Below are 12,623 nucleotides of genomic sequence, written 5' to 3' on the forward strand. Positions count from 1 at the left end.
TGGTGTGTGTCTATTTGTCAATAACAGCTGGTTATTGCTGGTGTGCAATGTCTAATATTAAGGAGGTCTCGAGGTATTGCTCGCCTGAGGTAGAGTACCTCATGATAAACTGTAGACCACACTATTTACCAAGAGAGTTTTCATCTATATTTTTCGTAGCAGTCTATTTACCACCAAAAACTGATGCTGGCACTATGACCGCACTCAACGAGCTGTATAGGGCTATAAGCAAACAAGAAAATGCTCATCCAGAAGCGGTGCTCCTATTGGCCAGGGACTTTAATGCAGGCAAACTTAAATCAGTTTTTACCTAATTTCTACCAGCATGTCACCAGAGGAAAAAAAAACTCTAGACCACCTTTACTCCACACACAGAGACGCATGCAAAGCTCTCCCTCACCCTCCATTTGGCAAATCTGACTATAATTCTATCCTCCTGATTCTTGCTTACAAGCAAAAACTAAACCAGGATGTTTTGCTAGCACAGACTGGAATATGTTCCAGGATTCATCCAATGGCATTGAGGAGTATACCACCTCAGTCACCGGCTTCATCAATAAGTGCATCGACGACGGAGTCCCCACAGTGACCGTACTTACATATCCCAACCAGAAGCCATGGATTACAGGCAACATCCGCACCGAGCTAAAGGTTAGAGCTGCCGCTTTCAAGGAGCGGGACACTAATCCAGACGCTTATAATAAATCCTGCTATGCCCTCAGACGAACCATCAAACAGGCAAAGCGTCAAAACAGCACTAAGATTGAATCCTACTTCACCGGCTGTGATGCTCGTCGGATGTGGCAGGGCTTGCAAACTATTACGGACTACAAAGGGAAACCCAGCCGCGAGCTGCCCAGTGATGCGAGCTAAATTACTTTTATGTTCGCTTTGAGGCAAGCAACACTGAAGCATGCGTGAGAGCACCAGCTGTTCCGAACGACTGTGTGATCACGCTCTCCGTAGCCGATGTGAGGAAGTCCTTTAAACAGGTCAACATTCACAAGGCTGCGGGGCCAGACGGATTACCTGGATGTGTATTCAGAGCATGCGCGGACCAACTGGCAAGTGTCTTCACTGACATTTTCAACTTCTCCCTGACCAAGTCTGTAATACCTACATGTTTCAAGCAGACCACCATAGTCCCTGTGCCCAAGAAAGCGAAGGTAACCTGCCTAAATGACTACCGCCCGTAGCACTCACGTCGGTAGCCATGAAGTGCTTTGAAAGGCTGGTCATGGCTCACATCAACACCATAATCCCGGAAACCCTAGACCCACTCCAATTCGCATACCACCCAACAGATCTGTGTGTCTGTTGCCTACACCTAATAGTCCTACTCATCATTATTAGTACAAATAGAAGATTATCACTTCTCACAATGGTGCTCGTTTAGTAAAGTTAGATCAAAGCTGAATCAATGTCTCGCAAGATCACATAATGACTCATTAGCATTTTACATAACAGAACCGAATGTAATAGCATATAGGGCCTACTGTAGCATAGTAGGCCTATACAATGTTGCACCAAAAACACCTCCTCTGTCAATTCTTATCTGAAGCTGAAAAGTCAAAAAAATTTATCCTCATGTGGCCAAAACTCAACAGCGCCCACCAGTGGGCTGGATGCAGTTTATGTTCTGATTGAAACAAAATAGGCCTACAAGAAAGGCTAATAGATGGGTAGATACATAGATACATAGATAGATACATAGATAGATACATAGATAGATAGATACATACATAGATTTTGGCACCATACTTCACAGCAATAAAACTTTTTTTGTTGAAAAGTCATCTAGAGGGGATACAGACTAACCTTTTGATTTGAAAACAGATTTGGTACCATGTACTGTATGTTCTATTCTATTCTATTCTGTTCTATTCTATTTTATTCCATTTCAATGTATTATATTCTGTTTTGTTCTGTTCTGTTATTACCCCTTAAGTACTTACTTATCAAGCAAGGTGAAATTAAATGGACTTTTTCACTCATGTGTGAAACAAACTGCATGGATTCTTCTAGAAGAGGCAGAGGAAGGTCCCACTGGGAACACACTGGTTATAGTGCCTGAAGTGTCACGCTAGAGAGGATCTAAAGTGCAAGTACTCAATAGGCCTATTTGTTCTTTCCACTCACTCCAATTAACCCCAGATAAAGCCATCTATTCCTTGACTCATTGAGTACTTATACAGCTTTCAAGAAACTGCTTATTTAAAAAGAAGACACTCCACTGGGCACAGACGTCAATTCAACGTTGGTTAAACATAATTTGATTCAACCAGTAGGACGTTGTTTCCACGCCATTTCAATGAAATGACGTTGCACCAACGTGGAATAGATGTTGAATTGACATTTGTGCCCAGTGGAGTGTCTTCTTTTTAAGTAAGCAGTTTCTTGGAAGCTGTACAATACTCAATGAGTCAAGGAATAGATGGCTTTATCTGGGGTTAATTGGGGTGAGTGGAAAGAACAAACAGGCCTAACGAGAGATATCAGGAATCCTCTTTAGCCTTTTAGATCCTGTCAAGTGTTTCCCAAATGGCACCCTATTCCCTGTTTAGTGCACAAGGGCCATAGGGCTCTGGTTAAAAGTAGTGCACTAAATAGGCAATAGGGTACCATTTGGGACGAAACTTCAGTGTTCCTCTGTCTGACCCATGCACGGAGAGTTCCTAGAAAACCTACTAATCAATATTAAGCTTATGCATTGTAAGTGTGTTTGAATAAATACATTGTCAGTGTGCATTGATTGACTGTCAGATATTGACTAGAACTAGACAGTCTACAGTCTTTCCCTTTGGTCCTACGGCATTTATTTAGACTTAAAAATATATATATCTACTGAAACAGCATATTATTAGGGAGCAGTAGTCAGTCCCTTTATCCACAGGAAATTGGGCTGTGGAATTAACACACCAGTTTGATCATGAATACTGATTAAAAGATAATCATAGCAGCAAGCCTATTGACCGTTATGACTTTTTATCTGTAATCACAATGAAGTGATAAGATATGATAACTCACTGTTACACAAATATGATTGTGCATCATAGTAATATGGATTTATATCTGGGGTGTGTTTGGTGGTTATCACTACCTTCAAATATTAGAATATTACAGAGGGTGAGATGAGAACATCTCTGGCTACATTACAATCTACACTTCCAGACTTGTTGATTCTTGATGTAATCAACCAACTTCAAGTTATATTTATAAAAAATTAAAGAGATAAAAAATCTCTTTAGTCACGATTGTTGATGTGTTATACTTCAGGGGTAAGTCAATCCCCACCTTAGCTTTGAAGATGCATTCATTCACATTTCTAGATTTTCAATGGAGATGGTTTAGAAACAGATGCTCTCATCTACCAGAGGGAAGACAGACAGTGAGACAGCACAAGGCCACTATCACTGCCTGTTTCCCAGTGGATAGACAGCTCTATCAATAATCTATCTCTGTGGGACTCCATCACACACATTCTGTCAACAGATACAGTACACACACACACACACTGCCTCTGATCAGGTTCCCTCCCAGGGAAACACCTGATCTGTTTAGGAAGAGGAACACGACCCTTAACCACTTCTCCACATCATCCCTGACCCACTGTCAATGCGTAATTTGGGTAATTGTGATCCCCGGCTTCCTTGGGCAGGAACTGCTGGCCAGTAATGGGAACCCTTGCTTTGCGACTCTTGTTTCCACAGGGTTCCAATAAGAAAGGTGCGCAGCCACCCACCACCCAGCTGCTGAGGGTGAAACCTGGCTCAAACTCAGCAGTCAAGACGGAGAGGAGGCTGAGTGCTTCTGTTTTCCCCATCAGCATCAATAGGGAGCTGCAGACGCTGCCTGCTATTAAAGGTACACTTGAGATGTACCATATACACACAACATATACATGTGACAGACTGGGATGGTTCAAACTCGGGTCTCTGAGTTAGCAAGACTGTGTTAGCCCACTGAGCTAAAGCCTATGTATTAGTTTAGGGAGCCAATGCAAGTCTTCAGGTCAAAGGAGAGGTTACTTATCACAAGAGTGTGGTTCCACACATTCATTCACACTTCCAGTATGTCCCAAAGATGAAGTCAGAGTAGGACTAGAAGTTAAAGTGACTCCTCTTAAATATTCACTGTTCTCAGTTTATCATTGCACAGTTCAGTTCAACATGTCTCAAGGATACCGGTAATCATATGCATAACATTAGCATAACACTGTTAGTTCTGACCTATTGGCCTATTAGGATCAGGGGAGGTCATATTAACAATTCATAGGCTCCTAGGATTCTCATAATTGGCTTTTTAACCTTCAGGACTTATAATAATTTAGACCATAGCGGATGGCAGTTCATGTTTATCTCCAATGCTAATCATGTGCACTCAACTGTATCTCGAGTCTTATCTTGAAGAAAGCGATATTATCTAGAGAGGAATTATACATGTCTAGGGTAACAATGATTCAGATGGACTCCTGAGACAAAGATAGGTCATTGGTGGGATTGGTGCCATTATGGAATCTGCACGGTTAAAGTAGGAGTGCTGATCTAGGATCAGGTGCCCTACTGTCTATATAATGTTATTCATTATGATCTAAAAGGCTAAACTGATCTCATCTCAGCACTCCTTCTCTGAGAGTCTTTCTAAATATGGCTCTGTACTGCTTCTTGAAAATAATTAGCATGAAGACTCTTTGTAAACCTAGCTAATATCCTTTGTTTCCACTGTTTTGTTTCAATTTATTGGTGTAAAATGTTAAATAATGAATGTATAGATTTCTATGAGGGAATGTGTAATTTTCACACCATAGTAATATTAGAGGAAGCAGAGTGACATGATACACCATTCAAGTTTGCAGCTGTATCCTTCCCACCAACATTGATTGATAGCACTGAGTGATTGCATTTTATACAGATACTTGGCAGTTATTGTTCTGTTTTACCTGCGTGATGCTCCTGATGAGACATAGGGGGTTGAGGTTTACATGTTTACATCAATCATTCATGCTTCTTTGTTTACATGCAGCATTACAGACAAGATCTGGGCTAAGTGGCTTCCAGAAAACAATCATATAACACGCCCTCTTCTTCTTACCTGCAAAACAAAGAAATTGATCGATTAGTTGAATGATTGATTGATAACAAAGACAGAGGTATTGCTTTTCTATAGAGGAATTATGTTGATCATATACAGTACCAGTCAGAAGTTTGGACACACCCACTCATTCAAGGGTTTTTCTTTATTTTTGCTATTTTCTACATTGTAGAATAATAGTGAAGACATCAAAACTATGAAATAACACATATGGATCATGTAGTAATGTGTTAAACAAATCAAAATATATTTTATATTTGAGATTCTTCAAAGTAGCCACCCTTTGCGTTGATGATAGCTTTACACAAGCTTGTCATTCTCTCAACCAGCTTCATGAGGTAGTCACCAGGAATGCATTTCAATTAACAGGTGTGCATTCTTAAAAGTTCATTTGTGGAATTTCTTTCCTTCTTAATGTGTTTGAGCCAATCAGTTGTGTTGTGACAAGGTAGGGGTGGTATACAGAAGATAGCCCTATTTGGTAAAAGACCAAGTCCATATTATGGCAAGAACAGCTCAAATAAGCAAAGAGAAACGACAGTCCATCATTACTTTAAGACATAAAGGTCAGTCAATCCGGAAAATTTCAAGAACTTTGAAAGTTCTACTACTTAGAGAGAAGCAGTGTACTGGCATTGCATTCTACACTTACTGTAGATGCAAGTATGGATATTGTTTTTCTCCCAGACCGCAAAGACGTGTTGTTTCTTGATTTGTTTTACAGTAACCCTTAAGTGGAGTTAAGAGCAACCCGAGCATGTCGGGGCAAGCCAACCCTTTAATGTCATCACACAAATCACACCAGTGCAGTCAAAAAATGCTCCTGTGTTTTATATATATCCACACTATGAGGTTGGAAAAATACTGAAATTGTGTAAGAGCTTTTAGTGTAAGAGCTGTTTGAAAAGACCGCCTGAAATTTCAACCTGTTTTGGTAGGTTGGAGTTTTAGCCTGCCTGGTGACCAGGCTGTAAATTTGTTAATAGGCCAATAAGAAAGAGTTCCAAATCTCTATGCCAATAACAGCTAGTTTTCAGTTTTCCCCTCCCCACTCAGACCACTTCCAAACAGTCCTAGCAAAATTTTTGCTTGAGAAATTGCTTTTTGCTAAGAAGCTATTTTTGAGTATTTTTTTTGTCAATTTTTATTGAAAACAATCACAGTAAGGTACTTAATTGTTACCCAGAAATGATTTGATATTGAGATAAAAATGGCTGCATTGGACCTTTAAGGACTGCACTGTGGCTGCAAGGTCCTATACACTGTACAGAGGTCAGGTGTAGTAAACTACTAAACTACCCCCGTATGACTGTGTATTGCAGATAGAAGAGTCTATAGGCCTGGGCTAATCAAACATTACATACCTGCAAATGTGAAGATATAGTATGTCCGAGTCAGACTACAATGCTTTATGTGATCTGACTTGTTATATTCACCCACTTGGCAGGCACCAATAACCCCACTAAACGGATAGGCTGGATATGCGTCATAAATCTCTAAATGTTATTTACCTGTGTCGGGCGACTTAGGAGTTATATAAACAATTGGAAGCTGTAATTGGGACACTTGGATGAATGTTAAATGGATTTGGGCATTAAATGCTTCAGGCCTTTGACTCAGATTGGAATGTACATACGCATTAGGAAAGATCGTAATCTTCAGTTTCCCTTCAGTTCTCTTGTGGTGTTAGAACAATAGCTACTGTTTTTCAATCAGTGCTGGGGTCAATTCCATTTTAATTCAACTTAGTTTACTTCCTGACTTGAAATGTTTGTTTACTTCCTGAATTGACTTAATAGCAATGGAATTGACCTCAACCCAGCTTCCAATAGAGCTCACACCCTGTCCTGTGTTTCCCCTACTGTGCCAGGTAGGCTGCACTCCTTAAATCACCTTAAGCCTGGCTCGTAGATTATAATTAGAAAAAGGTACAGACCTTTAAGTTATCTGTCTTCAGAGCTTGATGTGATCCGCTATATGGATGGTATTCTTGGTGTTATATTCGATTGTAAACTGTCATGGTCAAAGCATATTGATTATATTGTTGTAAAGATGGGGAGAGGTCTGTCTTTGATAAAGAGATGCTCTGCTTTTTTAACATCACATGCAACCAACAAATCCTGTAAGCTCTGGTTTTGTTGCATCTTGACTATTTCCCAGTTGTATGGTCAGGTGCGGCAAAAAATGACCTAGAAAAAACTGCAGCTAGCCCAGAATAGAGCAGCACGTCTGGCCCTCAAATGTACATGGAGGGCTAATGTCAATAACATGCATTTCATTCTCTCCTGGCTCAGAGTGGAGGAGAGATGGACTGCATCACTGCTGGTCTTTGTAAGAAGTATCAACGTGCTGAAAGTACCGAATAGTCTGTTCAGCCAGTTAACACACAGCTAACAAAATCCATACATACCTCACAAGACACACAATCAGGGGTCTCTTCACTGTCCCCAAGTCCAGAATAGAGGCTGGGAGATGCACAGTACTGTATAGTGCAGGGGTATTCAACTCTTACCCTACGAGGTCCGGAGCCTGCTGGTTTTCTGTTCTTCTACCTGATACTTAATTGCACCCACCTGGTGTCCCAGATCTAAATCAGTTAATGATTAGATGGGAACAATTAAAAAAAGCAGTGGAACTGGCTTCGAGGTCCAGAGTTGAGTTGGAGGGGTCTAGAGCAATGAGTCCATGGAATTCTCTTCCACCTCAGGTAACTCAGGCAAGCAATAAAATCACTTTTGTTTTAAACAGATAAAACAACACAGCAAGGAACAACGTGGACTTTGAAGAGACACAAACACACACACAGTCTAACACACACACTCTCACACACCCACACATTATTTTTTTGCTGTATTCTTTAGCTGCAACAACCTAAAAGTGTCTTCATGACAATACATTTGAATGTTTGAGATTAGTATTATTAATTTCTTTATTTTCTCTTTCTTCTTCTGTTTAAAAAATTGTTGTATTGTTCGTTAGTCGTAGTGTTCTTATTTACATTTGTATTGCTGTTCTTGTCAATTAGTGTTCTCTATTTTGTCATGTTCTATGTTTTCTGTGGACCCCAGGAAGAATAGCTGCTGCTTCTTCAACAGATAATTGGGATCTGTAGTTACTCAGTCCTATTCTTGCCATGTCAGCGCTGGAGTCTGTGGGTTTTGATTGACAGGTGACAGATGAATTGTTGCTTGGCCGCTCATAAAAGGTCAGCACTTTAACGTTTTTGGCAAGATAAAACACAGCCCATAAAAATACATTGGACTGTCTTTTTCAGATCACACTGAAAGCGTAATAGGCAGGTTTAGGAAGTTGTATTTTTTCAGAGGCAACGTGCTGCCATAGATGATTGAGACTAAAACAAAGACCTTGAATCATGCCTCTAGCCTAAACAGTGGTAGCAGTTACCCTTTCCATGTCAATGGTCAGTTTGTGTATAATGCCCTCCTTGTGAGGTGTCTGCTGCCATCTGTTGGATAAAAACTGAACTTTAGCCATTACTCTTGTCACTTATGTTCAGAGAACAATACACAGAGTTTACCAAACATTAAGAACACCTTCCTAATATTGAGTTGCATCCCCTTTTGCCCACAAAACAGCCTCAATTCGTTGGGGTATGGACTCTACAAGGTGTCAAAAGCATTCCACAGGGATTCTGGCCCATGTTGACTCCAATAATTCCCACAGTTCTTGATACACATGGGAAGGGTAACTGATACACATGGGGAAAAACCCAGCAGCGTTGCAGTTCTTGACAAAAACCGGTGCACATGGCACCTACTACCAAACCTTGTTCAAAGGCACTTAAGTCTTTTGTCTTGCCCATTCACCTTCTGAATGGCACACATACACAATCCATGTCTCAAAGGCTTAAAAATCATTCTACACTGATTGAAGTGGACTTAACAAGTGACATCAATAAGGGATCATATCTTTCACCTGGATTCACCTGGTCAGTCTATGTTATGGAAAGAGCAGTGTATTTTCAGCAGAGTCAGACTTAATGGTTTTCTAAACCATATAACGCACCTACAAAGAGTTTCCCTATTTCATGAGTTAATATTCACTGTCAAACTGTCGATGATTATAACAATTCTGACAGCAGAGCAGGATAAATTATATCCATATGGTTTATGAGAGAATACAAGTGGCGAAGTGATACTGTTAATACAGTACAGACAGAAACCTGCTCCATCTAAGAAGTTTGTTTCGGAACATGTAATCCCCAAGCCAAGGACACTCCCACTTATCTTTCCTGACCAATAAGAGGAGCCACCAAACTAGCAGAAATTCTAGCAACCTTCTCTGGGTTGCCCTTATAGTTGCCATGGATATGGAATGTATTAATTAACACTTCTAGGAGAGGACTTGACCTCCCAGACAGTGAATTCCTAGAGTGAGGCCTTCTTGCTTTATGATTCCTTTCCTCAACTGAACACATGAGCTCTACTTCACGTGTAATGGAAGCCACTCTGACAAGCTTTTTTCCCCAGAGGTCAAATTCAGAATGTGAGCTTATCTTGAAATAAGGAGAGTATTTTATTTCACTTCGGTATCACCCTTATAGCCTAGTGATCCACTCTGTTTGTGCTTTTGCCAAATGTATGACATGACAACGAGCTGGTTATACTGTAGGCCTACAAACATTATGGGACCAGACTATTACCATCATGCCCAGAGTTACATACATGCCTTACATTCAGATGGTTATGACATGGTGGGCTGACTCTGTTTGTTGTGTGTGTTTTCTCGGTATGGTTGTTTTTTCCCCCAATAACTAATGTCAACGTTGAAATAGGAAGTACTATGTTGGGAGACATGATATTTATGCCTCTTTAACATTCTCACTCATCATTATTCACGATTCATTCATGATTATCCGTAATCATGGTAGCATCCACATTCATTTAGAAGTGTTTAGAAACATATTATATTCTTATTTACAATAACAGTGCCTCCAAAACGACACAATACATTATGTACCATTAATTTCTATTGGGCACAACATAATCTGAAACACAACAAAAACAAACTGCAAATGCATCCAACAAGTTTGTAGAGTCACAAGCTTGATGTAGTCATTGCATGCTAGGAATATGGGACCAAATACTAAACCTTTGATTACTTTAATACACATACGATAATTTGTCCAAATACTTATGACACCTTCAAATGGGGGGACTAGATACGGTGGGGAGAACAAGTATTTGATACACTGCCGATTTTGCAGGTTTTCCTACTTACAAAACATGTAGAGGTCTGTAATTTTTATCATAGGTACACTTCAACTGTGAGAGACGGAATCTAAAACAAAAATCCAGAAAATCACATTGTATGATTTTTAAGTAATTAATTTGCATTTTATTGCATGACATAAGTATTTGATCACCTACCAACCAGTAAGAATTCCGGCTCTCACAGACCTGTTAGTTTTTCTTTAAGAAGCCCTCCTGTTCTCCACTCATTACCTGTATTAACTGCACCTGTTTGAACTTGTTACCTGTATAAAAGACACCTGTCCACACACTCAATCAAACAGACTCCAACCTCTCCACAATGGCCAAGACCAGAGAGCTGTGTAAGGACATCAGGGATAAAATTGTAGACCTGCACAAGGCTGGGATGGGCTACAGGACAATAGGCAAGCAACTTGGTGAGAAGGCAACAACTGTTGGCGCAATTATTAGAAAATGGAAGAAGTTCAAGATGACGGTAAATCACCCTCGGTCTGGGGCTCCATGCAAGATCTCACCTCGTGGGGCATCAATGATCATGAGGAAGGTGAGGGATCAGCCCAGAACTACACGGCAGGACCTGGTCAATGACCTGAAGAGAGCTGGGACCACAGTCTCAAAGAAAACCATTAGTAACACACTACGCCGTCAAGGATTAAAATCCTGCAGCGCACTCAAGGTCCCCCTGCTCAAGCCAGCGCATGTCCAGGCCCGTCTGAAGTTTGCCAATGACCATCTGGATGATCCAGTGGAGGAATGGGAGAAGGTCATGTGGTCTGATGAGACAAAAATATAGCTTTTTGGTCTAAACTCCACTCGCCGTGTTTGGAGGAAGAGGAAGGATGAGTACAACCCCAAGAACACCATCCCAACCTTTTCTGCAAAGGGGACAGGACGACTGCACCGTATTGAGGGGAGGATGGATGGCCATGTATCGCGAGATCTTGTCCAACAACCTCCTTCCCTCAGTAAGAGCATTGAAGATGGGTTGTGGCTGGGTCTTCCAGCATGTCAACGACCCGAAACACACAGCCAGGGCAACTAAGGAGTGACTCCGTAAGAAGCATCTCAATGTCCTGGAGTGGCCTAGCCAGTCTCCAGACCTGAACCCAATAGAACATCTTTGGAGGGAGCTGAAAGTCCGTATTGCCCAGCGACAGCCCCGAAACCTGAAGGATCTGGAGAAGGTCTGTATGGAGGAGTGGGCCAAAATCCCTGCTGCAGTGTGTGCAAACCTGGTCAAGACCTACAGGAAACGTATGATCTCTGTAATTGCAAACAAAGGTTTCTGTACCAAATATTAAGTTCTGCTTTTCTGATGTATCAAATACTTATGTCATGCAATAAAATGCAAATTAATTACTTAAAAATCATACAATGTCATTAATTCTGCAGTAGTTGCATGGTTGATTTTTCACACACATCTCCATGATTGTTTTGGTTTTTGCTGTTTCTTAACTGTGCACACGTGTATGCCCAATTTAAGAGTCCATGTGTGTGCAATGTGCATATGTGTGCTCGTTTGTGTGTGTTCATGCTTATATAATGTGTCTGGCTTTACATGGCTCTGTGTGTGTGTGTTTTGTGTCTGTGAACACTGTAAGCACTTGGTGAAGCTGGTGAAGCTGGTTGTGAGAATGCCAAGAGTGTGCACAGCAGTCATCATTAGATTCCGTCTCTCACAGTTGAAGTGTACCTATGATAAAAATTACAGACCTCTACATGCTTTGTAAGTAGGAAAACCTGCAAAATCGGCAGTGTATCAAATACTTGTTCTCCCCACTGTACATAAAGTGCTTTCATTTATAAACGGTAAAACAGATATGTATGAAAATACCCTCAAATAAAAGGTGACATTCTGTACTGTCGCCTCATATAAAACATTTGATCTCAAATCCAAAATGCTGGAGTATAGAACCAAATTAAAAGTTGTATCTTCACTGTCCAAATAAATACGTAGGGGAGTGTATGTACTTGTGTGGAGAATACAGTAGATACAGTTGAAGTCGGAAGTTTACATACACTTAGGTTGGAGTCATTAAAACTAGTTTTTCAACCACTCCCCACATTTTTGGTTAACAAGCTATAGTTTTGGCAAGTCGGTTAGGACATCTACTTTGTGCATGACACAAGTAATTTTTCCAACAATTGTTTACAGACAGATTATTTCACATATAATTCACTGTATCACAATTCCAGTGGGTCAGAAGTTTACATACACTAAGTTGACTGTGCCTTTAAACAGCTTGGAAAATTCCAGAAAATGACATCATGGCTTTAGAAGCTTCTGATAGCCTAATT

The 12,623-nt window shown here is 40.6% G+C and overlaps 1 protein-coding gene across 1 annotated transcript in view; it reads left to right on the top strand.

Annotated features, from left to right (window-relative positions):
- The first annotated feature begins 3,844 nt into the window (after positions 1-3,844).
- ppp2r5ca (protein phosphatase 2, regulatory subunit B', gamma a) overlaps positions 3,845-12,623 on the top strand; it is a 35,797-nt gene continuing 27,018 nt past the window's right edge. Inside the window, exon 1 of the mRNA XM_041855582.2 lies at positions 3,845-3,864. The gene's annotated coding sequence lies outside the window, so the exon portion shown is untranslated. The remainder of the gene's footprint in view (positions 3,865-12,623) is intronic.

The sequence above is a fragment of the Coregonus clupeaformis genome, chromosome 29 (genome assembly GCF_020615455.1).
Source record: "Coregonus clupeaformis isolate EN_2021a chromosome 29, ASM2061545v1, whole genome shotgun sequence".
Taxonomy (NCBI): Eukaryota; Metazoa; Chordata; class Actinopteri; order Salmoniformes; family Salmonidae; genus Coregonus; species Coregonus clupeaformis.